The sequence below is a fragment of the Bos mutus genome, chromosome 1 (assembly GCF_027580195.1).
Source record: "Bos mutus isolate GX-2022 chromosome 1, NWIPB_WYAK_1.1, whole genome shotgun sequence".
Lineage (NCBI taxonomy): Eukaryota > Metazoa > Chordata > Mammalia > Artiodactyla > Bovidae > Bos > Bos mutus.
In genome coordinates, this window is record NC_091617.1 from 13,065,856 (window position 1) to 13,083,818 (window position 17,963).

Genomic DNA, 17,963 nt, shown 5'->3' on the forward strand with positions numbered 1-17,963 from the left:
TTGCTTTTAAAAAGTGTGTACACATTATCAATCTTACTTTTTTGTCAATACTATCTTAACAGTTTTGGGTTTCCCTGATGGCTCAGTGGTAAAGAATCTTCCTGAAACTGGAGCCTATTATACAGAGTGAAGTAAGCCAGAAAGAAAAACACCAGTACAGTATACTAACGCATATATATGGAATTTAGAAAGATGGTAACAATAACCCTGTGTACGAGACAGCAAAAGAGACACTGATGTATAGAACAGTCTTATGGACTCTGTGGTAGAGGGAGAGGGTGGGAAGATTTGGGAGAATGGCATTGAAACATGTATAATATCATGTATGAAATGAGTCGCCAATCCAGTTTCGATGCACGATACTGGATGCTTGGGGCTGGTGCAATGGGATGACCCAGAGGGATGGTATGGGGAGGGAGGAGGGAGGAGGGTTCAGGATGGGGAACACATGTATACCTGTGGTGGATTCATTTCGATATTTGGCAAAACCAATATAATATTGTAAAGTTTAAAAACAAAATAAAAAAAAAAAAAAAAGAATCTTCCTGCAATATAGAAGGCTGCCTGTGATGCAAGAGACTCATTTTCCATCCCTGGATCAGGATTCTTGTGGAGAAGGAAATGGCAACCCACTCCAATATTCTTGCCTAGGAAATCCCATGGAGAGAGGAGCCTTGCAGGCTACAGTCCACAGAGTCTCAAGGAATCAGACATGACTTAGTGACTAAAGAACCAACACCACTATTTGCACACTATTAAATAATTATAATTATCTCCAAATTTTCCATGATAAATAACAATAAGAATTATACAATTTATATTAAAATATATCATATAATAATCACAAACATACTGTATAAAACCAGTTCCATACATATTGGTGTATTTGCCGAAGAGATTAGGGGATACAAGAAAAGTTACCCAGTTTTAAATTTCTTGGATCATATTCAAAGCACCAGATTATGCATGCTTCTCTATCACCACACTACCATCAGAACTGAATATTATTACATGTAATTGTATTAGAAAAATACACCTTAATTCACCCCATTGCACTTTTATCTATGTAGACATAAATATATATTCTAATAATATTTTAAAATCTAATTTTAATTCTCACTATGACTTACTGAAAATAACATAAATAGAGAAACAAATACATAAAATATCCAATGCACAGTATTTGAGATGCATGACATTGTACAAGAGGCAGTGATCAACACCATCCCAAAGGAAAAAAAAAAAAAAAAAAAGGCAAAATGGTTGTCTGAGGAGGCATTACAAAGAGCTGAGAAAAGAAGAGAAGCAAAAGGCAAAGGAGCAAAGGAAAGATATATTCATTTGAATGCAGAGTTCCAAAAAATAGCGAGGAAAGATAAGAAAGGCTTCTTCAGTAAACAATGTAAAGAAATACAGGAAAGTAATAGAATGGGGAAGACTAAAGATCTCTTCAAGAAAATTAGAGATACCAACGGAACATTGCACGCAAAGATGGGCTCAATAAAGGACAAAATGATATGGATCTAATAGAAGCAGAAGATATTAAGAAGAGGCGGCAAGAATACACAGAGAACTATACAAAAAAGATCTTCCTGACCCAGATAACCATGATGGTGTGATCACTCACCTAGAGCCAGACATTCTGGAATGTAAAGTCAAATGGGCCTTAGGAAATATCACTATGAACAAAGCTAGTGGAGGTGATAGAATTCCAGTTGAGGTATTTCAAATCCTAAAAGATGATGCTGTGAAAGTGATGCACTCAATATACCAACAAATATGGAAAACTCAGCAGTGGCCACAGGACTGGAAAAGCCAGTTTTCATTCCAACCCCAAAGAAAGGCAATGCCAAAGAATGCTCAAACTACCCCACGATTGCACTCATCTCACATGCTAGCAAACTGGAGCCTATTATACAGAGTGAAGTAAGCCAGAAGGAAAAACACCAATATAGTATACTAACGCATATATATGGAATTTAGAAAGATGGTAACAATAACCCGGTGTATGAGACAGCAAAAGAGACACTGATGTATAGAACAGTCTTTTGGACTCTGTGGGAGAGGGAGAGGGTGGGAAGATTTGGGAGAATGGCATTGAAACATGTAAAATATCATGTAAGAAACGAGTTGTCAGTCCAGGTTCAATGCACGATACTGGATGCTTGGGGCTAGTGCACTGGGATGACCCAGAGGGATGGTATGGGGAGGGAGGAGGGAGGAGGGTTCAGGATGGGGAACACGTGTATACCTGTGGTGGATTCATTTTGATATTTGGCAAAACTAATACAATTATATAAAGTTTAAAAATAAAAAAAAAAAAAAATAAAAAAACTCTCCAAGCCAGTCTTCAACAGTATGTGAACCTTGAACTTCCAGATTATCAAGCTGGAATTAGAAAAGGCAGAAGAATCAGAGATCAAAGTGGCAACATCCATCGGATCATCGAAAAGGCAAGAGAGTTCCAGAAAAACATCTACTTTTGCTCTATTGATTATGCCAAAGCCTTCGACTGTCTGTATCACAACAAATTGTTAAAAATTCTTAAAGAGATGGTGATACCAGACAACCTGACCTGCCTCCTGAGAAATCTGTATGCAGGTAAAGAAGCAACAGTTAGAACTGTACATAGAACAACAGAGTGGTTACAAAGTGGGAAAGGAGTGCATCAGGGGTGTATATTGTGACCCTGCTTATTTAACTTATATGGAGTACATCATGTGAAATGCTAGGCTGGATGAAGCACAAGGTGGAATCTAGATTGCTGGGAGAAATATCAATAACCTCAGATATGCAGATGACACCACCCTTATGGCAGAAAGTGAAGAACTAGAGGGCCTTTTGATGAAAGTAAAAGAGGAGAGTGAAAAAGTTGGCTTAAAGCTCAACATTCAGAAAATGAAGATCGTGGCATCAGATCCCATCACTTCATGGGAAATAGATGGGGAAACAATGGAAACAGTGAGAGACTATTTTGGGGGGCTCCAAAATCACTGCAGATAGTAATTGCAGCCATGAAATTAAAAGACGTTGCTCCTTGGAAGAAAAAAATATGATCAACCTAGATAGCATATTAAAAAGCAGAGAGATTATTTTTCCAACAAAGGTCCATGTAGTCAAAGCTATGGTTTTTCTAGTAGTCATGTATGGATGTGAGAGTTGGCCAATAACAAAAGCTGAGCAGCAATGAATTGATGCTTTTGAACTGTGATGTTGGAGAAGACTTGAGGGTCCTTTGGACTGCAAGGAGATCCAGCCAGTCAATCCACATTAGTCTTGAATATTCATTTGAAGCACTGATGCTGAGCTGAAACTCCAATATTTTGTCCACCTGATGTGAAGAATTGACTCATTGGAAAAGATTCTGATGATGGGAAAGATTGACGACAGGAGGAGAAGGGGACGGCATAGGATGAGATGGTTGGATGGCATCACCGACTCGATGGACATGAGTTTTGAATACACTCCGGGTTTTGGTGATGGACAGGGAAGACGGGCATGCTTTAGTCCATGGGGTCCACAGACTCGAACACGATTGAGTGATGGAAATGAATTGCACAGTATTCGAAGAGAATTCTCACTAGTTTGTTTTCCTGAGTAATCATGCATTTATTCCCTGGTGCCTCAGTGGTAAAGAATCTATCTGCCAATAACTGGAAATGCAGATTTGATTCCTGATCTGGAATGATTCTCTAAAGAAGGAAACGGTAACCCACTCCATTATTCTTGCCTGGGAAATTCCATGGAAAGAGGAGGCTGGTGGGCTACAGTCTATGCAGTCACAAAGGAGTCAGATACATTTTGGTGACTGAACAAGAGTAAAGCTTATGGTAATATGCTTCCATGTACATGGGTTTTTAGAATATGTGGGGCACAAAGTTTTTTGGTTTGTTTGTAAACATACTAGAGATACAAATTTCATAATTAAAATTGTTAAAAGTAGCTTCATCAAACAGGTGATGAAAAGCAATAGCACTCTTATCTCTCTCACTGAATTCACATTTTCCAGAAGTAAAGGCTTTTTTATCTTTGTTACTGTTGTTCAGTCACTGTTGTGTCTGACTCTTTGTGATTCCATGGACTGCAGCATGCCAAGCTTCCCTGTCCTTAACTGTCTTCTGAAGTTTGCTCAAATTCATGTCCACTGAGTCAGTGAAGCTATCTGATCATTTTATCCTCTACCACTCCCTCTCATTTTGCCTTTGATCTTTCCCAGTGTCATGGTCTTTTCCAATGAGTTAGCTCTTTGCATCAGGTAGCCAAAGTATTGGAGCTTCAGCATCAGTCCTTTCAATGAATACTCAGGTTTGATTTCCTTTAGGATTGACTGATTTGAACTGCCTGTGGTTCAAAGAACTCAAGGGTCTTCTGTGGCACCACAGTTCGAAAGTTCAGCTCTTCAGCTCTCAGCCTTCTTTTGGCCCAACTCTCATTTCTATACATGATACTAATGGGAAAAACCATAGCTTTGACCTTATGGACCTTTGTTGGCAAAATGAACCCTCTGGTTTTTAATATGCTGTCTATGCTTGTCATCGGATCAGATCAGTTCAGTCACTCAGTCGTGTCCAACTCTTTGCGACCCCATGAATCGCAGCACGCCAGGCCTCCCTGTCCATCACCAACTCACAGAGTTCACTCAGACTCACGTCCATCGAGTCAGTGATGCCATCCAGCCATCTCATCCTCTGTTGTCCCCTTCTCCTCTTGCCCCCAATCCCTCCCAGCATCAGAGTCTTTTCCAATGACTCAACTCTTCGCATGAGGTGGCCAAAATACTGGAGTTTCAGCTTTAGCATCATTCCTTCCAAAGAAATCTCAGGGCTGATCTTCAGAATGGACTGGTTGGATCTCCTTGCAGTCCAAGGGACTCTGAAGAGTTTTCTTCAACACCACAGTTCAAAAGCATCAATTCTTCGGTGCTCAGCCTTCTTCACAGTTCAACTCTCACATCCATACATGACCACAGAAAAACCATAGCCTTGACTAGACGGACCTTTGTTGGCAAAGTAATGTCTCTGCTTTTGAATATGCTATCCAGGTTGGTCGTAACTTTCCTTCCAAGGAGAAAGCGTCTCTTAATTTCATGGCTGCAGTCACAATTTGCAGTGATTTTGGAGCCCTGAAAAATAAAGTCTGACACTGTTTCCACTGTTTCCCCGTCTATTTCCCATGAAGTGATGGGACCAGATGCCATGATCTTAGTTTTCTGAATATTGAGCTTTAAGCCAACCTTTTCACTCTCCACTTTCACTTTCATCAAGAGGCTTTTTAGCTCCTCTTCACTTTCTGCCATAAGGGTGGTGTCATCTGCACATCTGAGGTTATTGATATTTCTCCTGGCAATCTTCATTCCAGCTTGTGTTTCTTCCAGGCCAGTGTTTCTCATGATATACTCTGCATATAAGTTAAATAAGCCGGGTGTCAATATACAGCCTTGATGAACTCCTTTTCCTATTTGGCACCAGTCTGTTGTTCCATGTCCAGTTCTAACTGTTGCTTCCTGACCTGCATACAGATTTCTCAAGAGGCAGATCAGGTAGTCTGGTATTCCCATCTCTTTCAGAATTTTACACAGTTCATTGTGATCCACACAGTCAAAGGCTTTGGCATAGTCAATAAAGCAGAAATAGATGTTTTTCTGGAACTCTCCTGCTTTTTCCACGATCCAGTGGATGTTGGCAATTTGATCTCTGGTTCCTCTGCCTTTTCTAAAACCAGCTTGAACATCAGGAAGTTCACGGTTCACATATTGCTGAAGCCTGGCTTGGAGAATTTTGAGCATTACTTTATTAGCATGTGAGATGAGTGCAACTGTGCAGTAGTTTGAGCATTCTTTGGCATTGCCTTTCTTTGCGATTGGAATGAAAACTGACCTTTTCCAGTCCTGTGGCCACTGCTGAGTTTTCCAAATTCGCTGGCATATTGAGTGTAGCACTTTCACAGCATCATCTTTCAGGATTTGGAATAACTCAACTGGAATTGTGTCACCTCCACTAGCTTTTTTCATAGTGATGCTTTCTAAGGCCCACTTGACTTCACATTCCAGGATGTCTGGTTCTAGGTCAGTGATCACACCATCGTGATTATCTGGGTCGTGAAGATCTTGTTTGTACAGTTCTTCTGTGTATTCTTGCCACCTCTTCTTTATCTCTTCTGCTTCTGTTAGGTCCATACCATTTCTGTCCTTTATCGAGCCCATCTTTGCATGAAATGTTCCTTTGGTATCTCTGATTTTCTTGACGAGATCTCTAGTCTTTCCCATTCTGTTGTTTTCCTCTATTTCTTTGCATTGATCGCTGAGGAAGGCTTTCTTATCTCTTCTTGCTGTTCTTTCGAACTCTGCATTCAGATGTTTATATCTTTCCTTTTCTCCTTTGCTTTTCACTTCTCTTCTTTTCACAGCTATTTGTAAGGCCTCCCCAGACAGCCATTTTGCTTTTTTGCATTTCTTGTCCATGGGAATGGTCTTGATCCCTGTCTCCTGTACAATGTCACGAACCTCATTCCATAGTTCATCAGGCACTCTATCTATCAGATCTAGGCCCTTAAATCTATTTCTCACTTCCACTGTATAATCCTAAGGATTTAGGTTATACCTGAATGGTCTAGTGGTTTTCCCTACTTTCTTCAATTTAAGTCTGAATTTGGCAATAAGGAGTTCATGGTCTGAGCCACAGTCAGCTCCTGGTCTTGTTTTTGCTGACTGTATAGAGCTTCTCTATCTTTGGCTGCAAAGAATATAATCAATCTGATTTCTGTGTTGACCATCTGGTGATGTCCATGTATAGAGTCTTCTCTTGTGTTGTTGGAAGAAGGTGTTTGCTATAACCAGTGCATGTTTGTCATAGCTTTCCTCTTTAGCTAACCTCTTTTTGAATTTTTCTCTATTTTTTTTTGTTTTTCTTTTTTGAAATATTTCTACTAAGAGAAACTGGGTTTCCAGTAAGGTAAAATGTAGTTTGTTCCCCTCTATCTGTCCTTACATGTACACAGTTCCTCATTTTTTAATATAATAATATCATAATTTTTTTCTACTTTCAGTATTATAAAATAAAATGGTAAAAACCAGATAGTTAATACTTATAGATATAAATCTATCATGTGATTGTATTCCCTTATGGCATCTGTGTTTTCTTTGATTAATAACAGTCACATTTATTGTTTGCTTCTTACATTTCCACTGGAAGTATAACTCTCCACTTAATATTTTCAGCTAGTTTAGCAATTTGTCTATGTCTTGAAGAAAGTACTATTTAAGTCCTTTTGCTGTTTATTTGTGGAATATATCAGTGTTCTTCATGGATGAGTGTGTGTGTGCTCAGTTGTGTCTGACTCTTTACAACCCCATGGACTGTATCCCACCAGGCTTCTCTGTTCATGTAATTCTCCAGGCAAGAATAGTGGAGTGAATTGCCATTCCCCTCTCCAGTGGATCTTCCCCACCCAAGCATCGAATCTGAGTTTCTTATGTCTAGTGTATTGGCAGGCATATTCTTTACCATCTGAGCCACCAGGGAGGCCCTCTGCATGGATAGTCTAATTAAGATTCTTTTCATGGTATATTGATATTCTTTATTTAACTGTGACTTTGCTTTTTGTCTTTTCCCTGGATTTTCTTTTTCTTTTTTGTCTGCTTGCTCTGGTATCTCTTTCATATTCAAGATTTTCTGCAAATGTCTGGTGAGATGGGGTTCTACCTTCATAATAAAGAGTAAGACCATATCTTAGCTAATTGAAAGTTTTATTTGGGTTGATAGTCTGTTGATTTTTTTTAATCTTTCTAGACCTTTACATAAAAGGATATCTCAAAAAGTGGTATTTCTGCATATATTTTCTCTTAAACAGGTAATTATTACCACAGAGGAATTCTCAGTCTTTCATGTGAATTTTTAAGCCTAACTACCATGTTCTCACAGTCGAGAAAGTGTCTTGGGACAGATTCTCACCTCTGTTCTGAACACAGACTTCATAATTATTTCAGTGTTTTAAAGCATAATATCTTTAATCCCTGCTGTGTCTTAGGAGTCCACCTGGGTATTTCCATTTCAGTTATCTAAAGAGGAAACTTACAGTTTACTCTTCAAGGGGCAAAGGATAATTTACCAGTTGAAAAGGATAATAGTATCATGAATCTATTTTTACTAAATTTATATGATTTCTCCTCCTATCAACTTCAGAGGCACCCCCAAAATTTCAGAGGTGCTTGGCTATGGCTATTTGCTTCATCTAGCTCCTGAGATTCTGAGAATTTCAGCCTTATTTACACTTTTGCATAATGCTATTTATTTGCTCTCTACTCTCCTGTTTAAAAAGCTTGCTGTTGTTTTCTTTTTCTCATATTCTTGACATTTGAGTTTATTTATTGCTTAAACTCATTTCATTTAAGTTTGTTTTCAATAGGGCAGCTGTAGACCAGTATGTTCATTCCAGAATACTTAACTAATGCCCTATATATACTTTTAGATTATTTTACTGATTTTTTTTTAAAGTAATTGTCTACATTGGAGAAGGAAATGGCAACCCACTCTAGTATTCTGCTTGGAGAATCCCATGAACAAGGAGGCTGGCAGGTTACAGTCGATGGGGTTGCAAGAGTTGGACACAACTCAGTGACTAAGCATGTCTACCTTACTCTAAGATCTTAAACCATTGTATGTATGTGTGTTGCCAGTTGTGTCTGACTCTTTGCCACCCCATAGACTGTAGCCCACCAGGTTCTTCTGTCCGTGGGATTTTCCAGGTAAGAATCCTGGAGTGGGTTGCCATTTCCTCCTCCAGGGTATATTCCTGACTCAGGGGTCATATGCATGCCTCTTTTGCCTCTTGCATTTGCAGGTTGGTTCTTTACCCCTGCAACAACTGGGAAGTCCCTTAACCCAGTAAATCCTCTAGTGGGTTTTTTTATGAAATAAAAGGTACTTATTACCATAAAGAACAATTACTAATTCATTTGGAGTTTATCATCAATTGCATTTCCATATCCTCCAAAAATCAAGTGAAGAGTAAGGTGAAAGAAAAGTGAAAGTGAAGTCGCTCAGTCGTGTCTGACTCTTTGCGATCCTGTGGACTGTAGCCCACCAGCCTCCCCCGCCCATGGGATTCTCCAAGCAAGAATACTGGAGTGGATTGCCATTTCCTTCTCCAGGGGATCTTCCCTACCCAGGGATAGAACCCAGGTCTCCCACATTGCAGGCAGATGCTTTAACCTCTGAGCCACCAGGGAAGCCCTGAGTAAGGTAAGAGTAAGGTAAGAGGTATTAATTCATTTAATAATTAATTCATTCAAGACCATTTGATCATCTTCCTTTTGTTATTGTCACTCAGTCACTCAGTTGTGTCCGACTCTTTGCCACCCCATGGACTGCAACACCCCAGGCTTTCCTTTCCTTCACTATCTCCCAGAGCTTGCTCAAATTCATGTCCATTGAGTTGGTGATGCCATCCAACCATCTCATCCCCTGCTGCCCGCTTTTCCTGCCATCAATCTTTCCCAGCACCAAAGCTGTTTTTGTTTTTTGTTTTTTTCCAGTGAGTCAACACTTCCCATCAGGTGACCAAAGTACTAGAGTGTCAGCTTTTGCATCAGTGTGTGTGTGTGCCCAGTCATGTTGATAGCTTACAGTGAGTGATATTGGATTCGTGATATCCAAAGAAGATTTATCTTCAGAACCAGGGACCAGGCTCAATCACTCAAGAGCTTTTGCATAGCAGAGTTTTATTAAAGTGAAAGAAGACAGAGAACACTTCTGACATAGACATCAGAAGGGGAATGGAGAGTGCCTCCACTCACTAGTCTTATCAAGGCCTTATATACTTTTACCATACTTATTCCTATAACATATATCTTAAATTAACAAGATTAGAACTAACAATAGAAAGGTCTTACCAGACCCACTCCCATAATATACATTTTAAGATGACAGGAATAGTCAAAAGGTTCTCAAGAAGGAGAAATATGTCCTCAAGCAGCATGCATTGTTTTCATATAAACATTGGTACAGAGTTTAAGGGAAAACATATCCTTGAGCAAGATGAGCTGTTTTGTTGTGCAATCATCAGCTCTGGGCTTAAAGAAAAAACAAAATTTGTTCTTTTCTCCTCCTTGAGAACTCAAGACCTCTATCCCCTCCTCAAGAGCCCTGGACCATTCTCTTCTCCTCGGAGACTCTGGATTTATCAGTCTACCTAGAAATTGACTCAATGTCTGACTCTTTGAAACCCTATGGACTGTAGCCCACCAGGTTCCTCTATCCATGGGATTTTCCAGGCAAGAATACTGGAGTGGGTTGCCATTTCCTCCTCCAGGGGATACTCCTGAATCAGGAATTGAACCCATGACCCTTGTGTCTCCTACATTGCAGGTGGGTTCTTTGCCACTGAGCCACTGAGGAAATTCGGCATCAGTTTTTCCAATGAATAATCAGAGTTGGTTTCCTTTAGGATTGACTGGTTTGATCTCCTTGCAGTCCAAGGGATTCTCAAGAGTCTTCTCCAGCACCGTAGTTTGAAAGTATCAGTTGTTTAGTGATCAGTCTTCTTTATAGTCCAACTCTGTCACATATGTACATGAGTTCTGGAAAAAACATAGTTTTCACTGTATGGACCTTTGTCAGCAAATTGATGTTTCTGCTTTTTAATACACTGTTTAGGTTCATCATAGCCTTTCTTCCAGGGAGCAAGCATGTTTTATTTCATCTTCTTTTTAGCAATCACTAAGGGAATGCTACATATATAATATTAGTATATAAGACATATCCCTTATTTCCTATAGCATAACTCTACTGTCATAGACAGTCAAGTAAATCATGTTATAAATTTTTTTTTAAATGTAAAATGCAGCATGTTATGAATCCATATACTTTGGCTAGGCAATCATTTTTAGAAATCATTAAATACCTAACTATCCATAAACTTTTAAGATGATACTGAAATAACACGTCTGAATTAGTCAAAATAAAAATCTATAGACTATTTTAGACAGTAAGGAAAACATGCTGAGTCCAAAAAGAACCAGCAGTATTTTCTCATAAAGAGTACCTTGTAATAATAGATCATGGAATACAAATGTGTGACAGGTGAAAACACCAGGAAGATACATGGTATGATTTAATGGTCATGGAATGGAATATTCTAAAGATTATTTTAATGTAATAGATTCCTTTTTGGTATAATAAGCATATGGATGATACAAAATTAATGTTTTTATACATTTTTAAATTGTGTAGCTAGGAAAAGCATGCATTCATTCATGAAAAAACATTAAACAAACAAACAAACAAAAACAAAACAAAACAAAACAACAACAACAAAATGCAGCTACAGTGGCCAGATAACAGAATTTGGTGATTTGGACAAAAACAGTGGAATACAGAAAAGTAGATGAGCGCTCTACATTATTATGAAATGGAATTTATGAGTATTTGTGTTTATTGGATGTGGGGAACAAAGAAAGCTTCATCAAGGAGGACTCGGTGTTCTAGTTTCTGCAGGGATGAAGGCAAAGATGATATGAAGAAGGAGCAGCCAGAGGAACGGCAGGACAATCAGCAGAGTATAAGGACTATGCCACCCAGCAGAGAGTATAATCTGAGATGGAGTAAGAGGTCTGCTGATAAGTCCAGTTAGAAAAGCCCTGGAAAATGTCCATTTTACTAGCCAAGATCCAGAGACCCTGGATGTATACAATCAAGTGACTATGACTTCATTTTCTGCCTCTAATATTTTCTATCTTTCAGTGTTTTGTATCAGTAAATAAAAATATAATGTGTAATGAAGAAAATTTAATAACAGGAAAAAGATGAGTTCTTGAACACTATTGTCTGTTAGGCAAATGTGGAACATATTAATACTGTTTTGGGTTATTTGGGCATTAATGATAAGCTTAGCTAATTATTTTATAATGATCCACTTTTATTAATTTATCAGCCCTGATGAGAATATTAAAATGCTATCATTTTAGTTTGAATACTAGTATTCCTTTAAGACATTTGGAACACTATTTAAATGATCATTTCTATTTGTTCAGAGCTATGAGAAATAATTCCATGAACTGTTAGAAACTCCAGTACTTTGGCCACTGGATGCGAAGAACTGACTTATTGGAAAAGACCCTGATGCTGAGAAAAATTGAAGGCAGGAAGAGAAGGGGACGACAGAGGATGAGATGGTTGGATGTCATCACTGACTCAATGGACGTGAGTTTGAGTAAACTTCAGGAGTTGGTGATGGACTGCGAGGCCTGGCATGCTGCAGTCCATGGGCTCACAAAGAGTTGGACACGACTGAGTGACTGGACTGAACTGATGAGAAATAATCATCTCATTCCTGAGCATGAGCGAGCTTTATTTTTTTTTTTCCCCTCTAAGTAGGAAGATTTTCCATTTTTAAAGGAAAAATAAAACTATTGAAACATCACTTCAAAATATGAATATCTAGAAATGTAGTATGAGATTTAGTTAATGTTTGTAACAATGAAATGGGAAAATTACTAATGAAGCCAATAATAGATACAGGTAGATTAAAAATATAGACATCTATAACATTGAATTCTTCAAATATGATTCTGTCTTTAATCAGCTCCCCTTTGGCTCAAAATTCAAAAGGGACATTTGTGAACAGACTATGAAGCATGACTACATCATGTTTTAATTCTGTCTTGTTATTTGACTCTTAAATTCAACACAGAATGTGGCTGGGCTGTGATTTTGCATGAAGAGGTTTTTATTGTAATATATATTACAATATTATAATGTTGTAATATAATCACAACATTAGCCTCAGTACGCAGGTTTGCTTTCATCTATTTCAGGACCACAGGCTTAAAATGTGAATCAAATCCCATCATTGTAAAGAAAGCAAATTCAAATATATCGAACAGCCAAAAAAAAAAAAAAAAAAAAAGGTAAATGTGACTGTGAACCACTTACTTCAAAAGTCAACCTCAATGAAACATTCATCTCAGAAAGAGAGCACCTAGTCAAGACAAGGAGAGATACACAGATCCTGGCTCATCACTGATACTGAGGAATACAAAAGAAGGTAGATAAAATAGGAACATTAACTTGTAAGCTAAAACTTACCCTGATTGACTGACTGATTTGTCAGATTTTTGTTGTCTTCTTTGCTTTTTGTAACACTAATGGGATTACTATCTGAGTTTGTTGCCTTTCCAGAAAAGTGAAAGTGAAAGTCACTCAGTCTTTGAGATATAGCCCATGAAATTCTCTAGGCCAGAATACTGGAGTGGGTAGCCCTTCCCTTCTCCAGGGAATGTTCCTACCGCAGGGATCAAACCCAGGTCTCCCACGTTGCAGGTGGGTTTTTACCAACTGAGCCCAAGGAAGGTCCTGTATTTCCAGGCCTGAGGCTAATTTCTCAGAGCTGGGGTGGGGCAGGAGAATTATGGAATGTCAGAAAATTCTACACTTTGTGGAGACATTTCCTTATCAGAATTGCTATTTCTACTTCATTCAGGACAATTAAGTATCAATTTGATGTTGCCCCCAAAAGCCTCTGAGATGAATCAGAGGAAAGTTGTGAATAAATTAATCATAAAGGCTATGTCAGACAAGAAAGGCTGTTCTTCTGAAAAGTTACTTGGTGCAGGTCAGATAAGGGAAGAGCCAATTTCTGGTCTCTACAGAAAAACAAAAGTCCTACAAAATGTTTCCCTTTCCTTGTATGGATAGATGTACCCTAGATGTCTCCATTCTCAGGGGGCCTTAGTCTTCTTTAGTAACAACTCTGCTTTTTCATTTTCAAGTTGTTTTACTCTAGAACTCTCTCTCACTGTATCTTTGTTTTTAGAAATGCCAAAGAATTAGATGTAGCTATTTTATCACCTGTCCTCAAACAAACTTATTTAAAGAATTGCTTCTGGTATAGAGGAAATTAAAAGGTGCACCAAGTGTGATGCTGACTAGCTGATAAAGATGCTTAGAGACTAGCGACCAAAGAATTCAGCAATATGTCTTAGGGAACTTGATAAAAGCAGTTTGAGTGAAATGGTAATAGAGTGTCATATAAGAGGAAGGAGGTGATAAACCAGAGAGTTGAGTGAAAGAAATAGGAAAAAGGATAAATAGCTAGATGTCGGGAGCCGCATTAAGCATTACTGACAAAATGGAGGCATGACCCAACTCCCTCTCCTTACCCCACAGGCACGTTCCCAGGATGAAGGAGTTATGTTTTGTGATTCTGACTTGTTCTTTCCTTTCTTCGGTTGAGTTGGCTGCAAAGAATGTTAAGGTATGTATTGTTCTTGAGAGAAGCATGAGAAAGCACAAAGCCTTCTGCACTTGTGCTCAGAAAATAATCTATAAAGTAACCATTAATATTTGTTCAAAGATCTTTACAAAGAATGTTCCAGGATGAGAACATAGGCCACAGCTTGAGGCCATGGGAAGGATTGTTTTCTGAGACCTGTTTGTGAGGGGAACATTTATGGCAAAAGAAGTTTGCTGAGCTTAGGGTTTATGAATAATTAAGAATAGCTAGAAGCCTTTCTACAGGAGAAGGCAATGGCACCCCACTCCAGTACTCTTGGCTGGAAAATTGCATGGACAGAGGAGCCTGGTAGCCTGAAGTCCATGGGGTCGCTAAGAGTCGGACATGACTGAGCGACTTCAATTTCACTTTTCACTTTCATGCATTGGAGAAGGAAATGGCAACCCACTCCAGTGTTCTTGCCTAGAGAATCCCAGGGACAGAGGAGCCCGGTAGGAGGCCGTCTATGGGGTCGCACAGAGTCGGACATGACTGAAGCGACTTAGCAGCAGCAGAAGCCTTTTTAGGAGATAGTGATCTTAAAATACTAGGGGCAAACAGGATTTAGAAAGATAAGAAATAAACTGAGGAATGTAGCATGAGTTACAATGTTAAGTTTAGAACACATAAGAGGAAGTAGCTAATAGATATTAAAGCTAATTTTGAGAGAATCACTGAAGCAGGAACTCTGTTTGTAGGGCAACAATGATTTCTAGAGGCAGTAAATCTGGGAGGGAGAAACTGAAAATGTCAAACCTCTGACCTAATGCTTTTGTCAAAGTATAAAAGAAAACCTGAAGCTTGAAATAAACATGTAGTCCTGTACCTCGAGTCAGAGACTACATCATTCTTCACTGACACCGCTCATCCCTTCAGGCTGGTTCCCTGGCTTCTGGAGCTGGACTCTGGCAGCTAGAGGAGAATGTAAAGGATGAGGTGTGTTTGACAAGAGAGCATGTATGCATAAACATGTGGTTGTGATATATTTCACTGGGAAAGACCTCAATGTATGTCTGTATAATGATGGGAGGAAATCCAGAAAAGAGAATTGTGGAAGAAATGGGATGAAGAAACTGAGATTTGAGCTCATGATAGAATTAAGCAGCTCAATCTAGAGGATAGAATCATGGACAGGAAAAAATTTAGTGAGTTAAACCTCATGCTATGCTAGCTCTCCTTCCTTCAAAAATTTGCTTACATGTTAACCACTCATGTGGTTTCAATTTCACTCATCTCATATGCTAGTAAAGTAATGCTCAAAATTCTCCAAGCCAGGCTTCAGCAATATGTGATCTGTGAACTTCCTGATGTTCAAGCTGGTTTTAGAAAAGGCAGAGGAACCAGAGATCAAATTGCCAACATCCACTGGATCATGGAAAAAGCAAGAGAGTTCCAGAAAAACATATATTTCTGCTTTATTGACTATGCCAAAGCCTTTGACTGTGTGGATCACAATAAACTATGGAAAATTCTGAAAGAGATGGGAATACCAGACCACCTGACCTGCCTCTTGAGAAATCTGTATGCAGGTCAGGAAGCAACAGTTAGAACTGGACATGGAACAACAGACTGGTTCCAAATAGAAAAAGGAGTACATCAAAGCTGTGTATTGTCACCCGGCTTATTTAACTTATATGCAGAGTACATCATGAGAAAGACTGGCCTGGAGGAAACACAAGCTGGAATGAAGATTGCCAGGAGAAATATCAATAACCTCAGATATGCAGATGACACCACCCTTATGGCAGAAAGTGAAGAGGAGCTAAAAAGCCTCTTGATGAAGGTGAAAGAGGAGAGTTAAAAAGTTGGCTTAAAGTTCAACATTCAGAAAACGAAGATCATGGCATCCGGTCCCACCACTTCATGGGAAATAGATGGGGAAACAGTGGAAACAGTGTCAGACTTTATTTTTCTGGGCTCCAAAATCACTGCAGATGGTGACTGCAGCCAAGAAATTAAAAGACGCTTACTCCTTAAAAGGTAAGTTATGACCAACCTAGATAGCATATTCAAAAGCAGAGACATTACTTTGCCCAACAAAGGTCCATCTAGTCAGGGCTATGGTTTTGCCTGTGATCATGTATAGATGTGAGAGTTGGACTGTGAAGAAGGCTGAGTGCCGAAGAATTGATGCTTTTGACCTGTGGTGTTGGAGAAGACTCTTGAGAGTCCCTTGGACTTCAAGGAGATCCAGCAAGTCCATTTTGAAGGAGATCAGCCCTGAGATTTCTTTGGAAGGAATTATGCTAAAGGTGAAACTCCAGTACTTTGGCCACCTCATGTGAAGAGTTGAGTCATTGGAAAAGACTCTGATGCTGGGAGGGATTGGGGGCAGGAGGAGAAGGGGACGACAGAGGATGAGATGGCTGGATGGCATCACTGACTCGATGGACATGAGTCTGGGTGAACTCTGGGAGTTGGTGATGGACAGGGAGGCCTGGTGTGCTGTGATTCATGGGGTCACAAAGAGTCGGACATGACTAGGCAACTGAACTGAACTGAACTGAACTGAAACCACTCATGTAGTAGATGAGACACCAAGAATTACAGCAAAAAGAAGTAGTAGGAGACTAAAGGCATAGCAAAAATAACTACACATAAAACATTGATGAATACTACAGATACAACATGGAATTAAAAAGTAAGAAATCCCAAATCAGGCATAACTAATCATTGTTGATAGAAATAAAAATCATCATCTTCACCAGGGGAATTGATGGTATCATAAAAGGATCATGAGATGGAATTCAGAAATGCTTAAAATATTCTATATTTTGATGCAGAGGGAATTACTTGGATGTATCTTAAGCATCAAACCATCCACTTAAGATTTTTATTACTTTCTGCATATATGCCATATTGCAATTAAAAATGAAACAAAAAGTACAGATCTTATAAGTCTGTTGGTTCGGTCAGGCTATGATCATTATTTGAATTAAGTGTAGCTAGAAACACTGATTTATTCCCTTTCATTACATGCAAACAAACCACTAAAGCCTGAGCACCAGGAGAGCAGGAGGTTTGTCTGCTTTGTTCCTTGACATATTCCAGTTATTCAGCAGGCAGATTTAACAGATATTATCAAATGATGAGTGTTTTCATCACTCAGTATTTTGGGCCAACAACTCTGCTGGTTAAACCCCCTTTTCACTCTGTATAGTGTGAATATGAATAACCCTGAAGAGGCTCAAGAATTTTTTTCAAAAGTCCAAAGTTATCCATTATCAATCAAGTCTGTGAGTTTGGAGACACACATCAAAAAGAAATTCTAGCAGATACTTTAATTATGGTTATATAATTGGCACATTATTTACCCATTTGATTCAGTTCAGTTAATTGCTATCTAATATGAAAATTAGTATCTTCATCATTTGGGGTAATTTATCTATTGTTGTAATATATGTTTGCATGATCTTTGAACATCTAGTGTTGAGAGAGTCATTTCCTAGGCAGGTTGATGAGAACTCTAAGGGTCCCCAAGGAGAGAGGGGTCTGGAGTTCTCAAGGAGGAAGAAATCACAAGTTTTTTCCCTCTACATTCCTTAGGATTATATAATAATAATGTATCCTGCCTGAGGACAGTCTCTGGATTAAACCTTTTGGCTAATTCTGTTATCTTAAAATGTAAATTATGAGAGTATGTCTGGTGAGGACTTTACAACTTCCAGACATTCTTTTGATTCATTGGAGAGTAT